This window comes from Coenobita brevimanus, chromosome 44 (genome assembly GCF_032717465.1).
Source record: "Coenobita brevimanus isolate Jiangsu-jjx chromosome 44, ASM3271746v2, whole genome shotgun sequence".
Taxonomy (NCBI): domain Eukaryota; kingdom Metazoa; phylum Arthropoda; class Malacostraca; order Decapoda; family Coenobitidae; genus Coenobita; species Coenobita brevimanus.
Window position 1 is genome coordinate 23,375,727 of NC_136997.1, and position 7,739 is coordinate 23,383,465.

Sequence of the window (7,739 nt, forward strand, 5' to 3'; positions counted from 1 at the left end):
TTACTTGAAGGAAGAAGTATATGCTGGGTTAGAAGTATGAGGTAAGCAATAATGTGATGGAGTGTAAACAGCATGTAAACAACCAGTTGAAGCATGTAGATGGCCACTGAAGATAATAAGAGAGAGAACTGAGGCTGTAGAGAAACATTGCAATGCTGAGCCTCAGGTTTGCGTGCAGGGAGCATATGAAAAAAATAGACAGTGTGGTGAATCTTGACGAATCCCAAGCATCTACAGGCAGCATTACAGGGTTGAATAATCAGAATGCAGAAGCTCTAAGTCCTGGACTTAATTATGATGCCCCAGTTTTTAGGCCCCAAACCAGTCAAGTGCATGGCTATAATGGAGGTCCAATTATAAAGAATTCTCAGGAATTTGATGATAGAGTATCTTGGGGAGCTTACTGTGCACAGTTTGAATTACTTGCTGATTAGAATGGCTGGGATGATAGGGAGAGCGCAGTGCAGCTTACTACTAGCCTTAAGGGTGCCACAATGGAAATTCTGGACCAGATGTCAGTAGAGGAGAGAAGCAGTTACCAGTCCTTAGTAGAAATACTGGAGCACAGACATGGAACCATGTACCAGACTGAGGTTTACAGAGCAATATTCTGGAGCCGTGTATGGGTTCGAGGAGAATCCTTACATCAGCTTGCTCATGACTTAGAAAGTATGGCATACAAGGCATACCCTGGAGCAGCACCTAACCTGTTAGCTATTCATCTGCGGAACCAGTTCAACGATGCTCTTGATAGTGCAGAGTTGAAAGTGCAAATGAAGCAGGCACAACCAAGAAACATGTGAGAAACACTAGCTAGAGCTCTAGAATTTGAGTCCTATGTCAGGTCCAGTAAGTCCACTTTTCAGGCAGGCCGTAGTGCAGGATTCAAGGCAAGAAAGAGGCAGGTACGTGAAGTGGAAAAATTTGAAGGAAGTTGCTGGTATTGTCAAAAGACAGGACAGGAAAGAGGACTGCTACAAGTGGAAGAGGGAGCAAAAGACCGGAAGAGTTTGCTGGCTCCGTGGGATGCCAAGAGACAAGAAGGACGATTGTCACAAATGGAAGAAGGAACAAGAAGAGAGGAGTGCAAGGAAATCTACTTTTTTTTTCTTTATGTGAGGAAGAAGCAACAAAAGGCTAGCAGCCTGCAAAACAGTTCCTCCAAGAAAAAAAAATGATACAAAAAAGAGCCAAATTCAAGATCTGTTCATTTCGAGATGCCTGGAGACACTGCGTTTGAAAGACTGGAAATCTTAGGAAGTAGGAAATACACACAGAGGGCGACAGTTCCAGAGATGACCCGTTGCATAAATGAAGGACTGGGAGTAACGGTTAACTCTTGCATTAGATAATTGGACAGAAAAGGGATGAGAGTTAGTTGCTAGACAGGTGCTACGCAACCGTCATACAAGTGGAGGAGTGCAAGCAGACAATTCAAAGGAGGAGTGACCATTGAAGTAACGATAGAGAAAAGATAAAGAGGCAACAGTGTGTCAACGAGACAGAGGTTGAAGGGAGCCAGGCAGAGGAGAGTTAATGAGACAAAAAGCCTTTGACTCCACACTGTTGAGAAGAGCTGTATGAGGGGAGTCTCCCTGCACATGAGAGTTGTATTCTATGTAGGGGCAAATAAAACCCGTGTATAAAGTCAACAACTGTTCAGGGGTAAAGAAGTTGTGGAGTCAGTTGTAAGAAAGGCGCGTTGGACATGTAGTGAAGTGGGACACTTCAGTTAAGAAAAAAGAGGATAAGAAGAAGGCTGCAGAAGACCAGAAAGAAGCGGAGAACTAGTGGAGGATGATGTTAACCTGCTCCATACCGTCTACTTATGGGTACGTCACAACTTATTTTTCACACTGAGACACGACAATGTACCAGTACGTTCTGCAATTGCAAGGTCCGTCATTTGCACATTTTTCAAGTTTTGCGGGTGACTTTTGGTAGGCATGTTTGGGAGACCTTCCTCTACCAGCCGCCACATGGTGACACTGTGTGACCCCGTGTGACCTCTGCATACCATTATCTCAGCAACTCACCTGTTAGCAGTGACCTGGCCAGTAAAGACATGTCTCTCCGACGATGAAATTCAAGCCCCTCTTGGTGCCTTCACAGGCGAGAGTGATTCTCCAATCGATGATGGTGTGGAGGATAAAGATTACATTATGCCAGAGGCAGAAATGAGCAGAAGTTATGAGGAGGTAAAGTTGCCACGGTAGGTGCGGTATGTTGAAGTGTTTGATGGGTGAAACAACACTTATATTGCCTATATTATTGTGTGAAAACCAATATATTCGTATATTGCACACATTTTTGTACCAAATGAACAAATATCTACCAATACTGAGTGGTTTGCAATAGTTACCTCTACCAAAGGAAACGTGACAGCAGCAGCATGGCACAAGAGAAGACGGTATAAGGTGTTCAGAGGGACACCTATATAATGGATTTATAAGATCAGGTGAGCACTTTTTTTGGAATTTTCCAATGTTTCTCATAAAAAGTGGAGGTTTGAGCCCCCCCCCAAAAAAAAAAAAAATCGAAAATCTGCCGGAATTGGAGGGAGGGTCGTTAGTGAAAAATCTGCCGGGAGGTGCTGGGTTAAGGCCGATTCACACGACTCATTTTGGTTGCGACAAGCAGTCCGCCTGCTTGATGCCATCAGAATGTTATGTATTCACATGACGCATTCCAGTCCGCCCAGCATCGTCATTCAGTGTGTGCTCATTGCTGCATAAGGATCATGGTCGGTCGGTCTCTAAGGAATTCGGCGACAATTGCTCTACTATTAGAAGAGGAGGAAGAAAAAGTTCATGAAAAGAGGAAAAGGTTATGGGTACACCAGTCACTGAAAAAGAAATGGGTACACCAGTCACTGAAAAAGAGAAAGTTCGAGGGAGAATTCTGGACCCTGTATAAAGAACTGGCAGATGATGAGGTACAATTCTACCAGTACTTCAGAATGTCCAAGGCTAAGTTTGGTTGTTTACTACAATAAAATCGAAGTGGATTTGACAAAGATGAACACAGACTGCTGATAAGCAATACCTCCAAAAGAAAGACTACCAGTCTGCTTAAGGAAATAAAAAGAAGCTGTACATATTGCATGCATTTTACTGATATAAAAAATATCAAAGTACAAATTATATAACCTTAAGTAAGCTCAATGTTGTTACTTCTCGTTCTCATCTAAAAAAAAAAATGTTACATCACAAAACACAATCTTTTACCAGTGATCTAAATAACCATGAAATTTATTTATATAATAGATTTTTCGAAATGCAAACTATAAATTATGAACCTTACAGTAAACAATTTATTCTTTGCTTCAAAATTTTTTACTTTGTCCATGATGCCATACAATGTACTGTGTGTTTTCTACATGGGCTAGGCTGTAACAGCGAGTCATGGAATGGATGGGTACGCTGTGTCCTCGTTCATATGAGCCATCATCAACCCGTCAGGCCAGCGTGAAGTCACCAGTTAGCCGGTAGGATTTCTGGAGAAGATATCCGTGACATGACGGTTGGCTAACGGATTTCTGCTGCTGTCAGCTTGATGGGTCATGTGAGCAGTTATATTAGAATGCATGTAAGAAATCTCGACGGCGTCTAGTCACTGGACAGCCTGTCAGAACCAAAATGGGTCGTGTGAATCGGCCTTTAAGGGGTAACCACCAGCTGGCTTTTCCCATGTAGCCCCATTACCGAGAAAATGCAAGAGAACTGCAATCGACAGTGTGCAAGTAGTTGGAAGAATAGATGGAAAGAAGTGTTCCCTGGTGATTGATTCAGCCTCAGAGCAGACTTTTGTGAAGCCTGATGTGTTACATCATCGGTATCTGCCTGAGTCATCAGAATAATTGTGTGGCGTAACTGGGCACTGCCCAGAACTGAGGGGATCCTTGAATGTCCAGACTGAAGTGGCAGGGCGAGAGGCCAAGCTTTCCATTATATGTAGTCGAGATGGAGTTCTTGGTCTAGACTCTCTGATGTCCATGGGATGTGAGCTGGACTTCTGCTCCATGAAGCTGAAGGTAAGGGGAAGGTCGGTTCTTGTTACGGCAGTGAAATATACCAGATCTGGTGGCGAGGTGAGGACGTTCTGCACTACAGTACAATCATACCCCCAAGATCAGAACTATTGCTTCAGTGCAAGGTTAGTGGCTTTTTTTTTACACCTGTCTAGGGGTGCTGGAGCCTGATGTACGGTGCAAGAAGGCCAGATTGATGGTGGGGAGAACTGTGGTGAAAACAGGTCCAAGTGAAGTGCCAGTTGTGGTGGTCAGTTTCTCCCATGAGCCACAGATGATTAACATGGGAGAAATTGTGGGACTGTGCCAGCCAGAGGACAGTGAGTGACATCAGGGGAAGGCCTGTAAAAGAAGTGTAGTAAAAGAAGATGGGTATCTGCCAGATCACTTACAAGACCTATTTTCAAGGAGTTGCCAATGCCTGGCTGACTCACAACTTCTGAAGTTGAGGCAGCTGTTAACAAAGTTTGCTTTTGTCTTTTCCACCAGAAACCTAGACCTGGGGTACACTGATCTGGTGGAGCATTGTAGACACCAGGTATCACTGCCCAACTAAACAGCCAGCGTGGAGGATGGCGCCTGCCCAACAGTAAGAAATGGAGAAGATGATGGAGAATCTCCAACGTCAAGGAGTGATAGAAAAGTCCAGCAGTCCTTGGGCATCAGCAGTGGTTCTGGTAAGAAAGAAGGATGGCTCAGTAAGGTGATGTGTACATTATTGAGCCCTGAAAGAACTGACAGTGAAAGATGCATACTCCTTGCCAAGAACTGATGTCACCCTGGATGCTCTATCAGGTGGCAAGTGGTTCTCCAACCTTGACATGAAGGCAGGATGCCACCAGGTCAAGGCTGCAGAGAAGGACAAGGAGAAAACAGCCTTTTCGTATGGGCGGGGTTGATGGCAGTTTAAATTGATGCCTTTTGGCCTATGCAATGTCCCAGCTACTTTTGAGTGCCTCATGGATCGTGTACTGAAAGGCCTGCACTGACAGACAGCTCTCATCTGCCTGGACAATGTAACTGTGTTTGGACGGACTTTTGACCAGAAATTAGAGAGGCTGCCAGAAGTGCTCTACATGATTCAGACAGTGCACCTCAAGCTGAACCACAAGAAGTGCTGCAATACTTGTCCTAGAAGGAAGTGAAGTATATGGGACACATTGTAGACGAAGGCAGAGTCTGTACTGATCCAGAGAAGGTGGCAAGTGTGAAAAATTGGCCGGTTCCAACTTGTGTGAAGGAGTTACGGAGTTTCCTGTGTTTGTATACTTACTACAGGTGTTTTGTCAAGGACTTTGCAAGGATAGTTGCACCTCTGCATTAGTTGTTGGGGAAGAGGCAGAACTATATGTTGACAGCAATGACTCAGAAGGTCTTTGATGAACTGAAGTATGTGATGGCAAGCTCCCAGTGTTATCGTACCCAGGTCAGAGTCAGCCATTCATCCTGGACTGTGATGCTGGTGACCAAAGTATTGGTGGAGTCCTGTCACAGAAGAAGAATGACAAGGAGTATGTGGTGGCGTATTACAGAAAGAAGCTCAGCCCATCGGAGCAGAATTACTGTGTGACCCATAAGGGGCTCTTGGCAGTGATGAACAGCCTTGATTTCTTCCATCCCTACTTGTATGGGTCCTACTTCATCATTAGGACCAACCATGCAGCACTCACGTGGCTGAAGACGTTAAAGAATCCAAAAGGACAGCTGGCACAGTGGCTTGGGAAGCTAGACCAACACAATTATGAGGTGCAGCACCGTCCTGGGAAGGTACATGGCAATGCTGACAGCCTGAGCCGTCGGCCTTGTGACCCAGAGTGCCGACAATGTACAGTACTAAAAAAGATCATAATAAGAAATGCAGCCATGCTGCAGTGACAGGGCCAGCATCAGATGAAGAAGGTCTGAAGGGGATGCAGATGGAGGATGCAGATTTACAACCAGTGCTAGAGCGGCTGCAGCAGAGTACAGTGTGACTATCATAGGAAAAAGTTTTCCGGTTCCATCCTGTGACCAGGAGCTACTGGAGTCAATGGGACCTTCTACGTTTGAACAACGGACTACTGGAGCATCAGTGGGTGACACCTGATGGCCTCTGCAAGGATTGGCAACTGGTGGCTCCAAAGGAAATGAAGTCCGAGATCTTGGATGAGTCCCATAACCAGATACCAGTGGGCACCTGGGAGTGAAGAAAACTCTACATCCGCTGCAACAGAGGTTCTACTGGACTGGCATACTTCAGGATGTTAACGAGTGGCGTTGGGCCTGTGATGCGTGCTGTGCCAAGAAGGGACCCAAGAAACGTGGTTGCGCCCCTCTCCAACAATACCGGGTGGATGCACTGATGGAAAGAGTAATGGTGGACATTGCTGGGCTTCTGCCACTCACTGACAGAGGAAACCAGTATATATGTGTCACCATGGACTACTTCACAAAGTGGCCAGAAGCCTATGCAATTGCTGATCATGAGGCTGCGACTGTTGCTCAGGTGTTGTTTGACCAGTTCTGTCATTTTGGGATGCCACAGGAGCTAAATTCAGACCCGGGCAGAAACTTCGAGAGTGCTGTATTTCGTGAGTACTGCAAGTTACTGAGGATCAAGAAAACTAGGGCAACCCCACTAAGGCCACAGTCAGATAGGATGGTGGAGAAATTCAACTGGACCCTGGCACAAGTACTGGCCAAGTACTGCGTAGAGGGGCAAACGGAATGGGACCAGGCTGAGGGCATATCGGTCTGCATCCCATGAGTCTACTGGCTACACCCCTTCAAAACTGATGTTGAGCCACTAGTTATGCCTACCTGTTGACTTGATAATGAGAAAACCACCGGGTGAAGAGCTGCCTACAGACACATCCAGCAATGCGAGGCATCTTCAGGAAAGGCTAGCTGAGGTACATCATCAAGTGCAAGGAGCCCTTAAGTTTTCAAGAGAGGTGATGAAGTGCAAGTATGATGCCAAGGCAAGTGAGTTTGGTTATACAATCCTCAGCTGAAGAAAGGACAGTCACCGAAGCTGCAGAGCCCGTGGGACGGGCCTTACATTGTGCTGAACCGCCTATCAGACATAACGTACCGGATCGGGAAGGCAGGAAATCTCGCCCAAAGGTGGTACAAGTGAATCGTCTGTGGCAGTACAATGGGCCAGGACAGTACAGCTTGGACATCTCCGTGGAATCGTGCTCACTTGCAGCCGAGAATGTTGAGAAGGACCAAGGAACTGAAGTACAAGAGGATGGTGACAGTTTCCCAACGAAAGAAGTGCATTAGGAAGAGGATCAAGACATTCCAGGAGGAGTGGACTGTGTAGAGGAGCAGGGACTTTGTTGGAAACGGCATAGAAGAAGACCTGATAAGTTGAAGGATTGTTTTGTGTATAGTTAGATGTTTCGGTAGGATTAAGGTTTATGTTAGTATACATTGTGTAGTTATGTCGGGACGACAAAGGACTAGGGAGGGGGTAGTGTTAAGGTGGATTGCTAGTTAGATTGTTCTGGAGAATTCCCGATGTTTCTCGTAGTTCCGTTACGAGTTAGAGTTGCCAGTCAGCCTGATGTTTGTGGGTGTGGTTATTTTGTAAGTCGTACATGAATTTTTATTCTTTTTTTTTTCTTTAATGCTTTATTTACGTGATTGTTAAATTGTGTACTTTTATTTCGGTTTGTTTGCTAAGTAAATTAGAGTGTTATGTAAGAAAACTCTGGCATTTCTG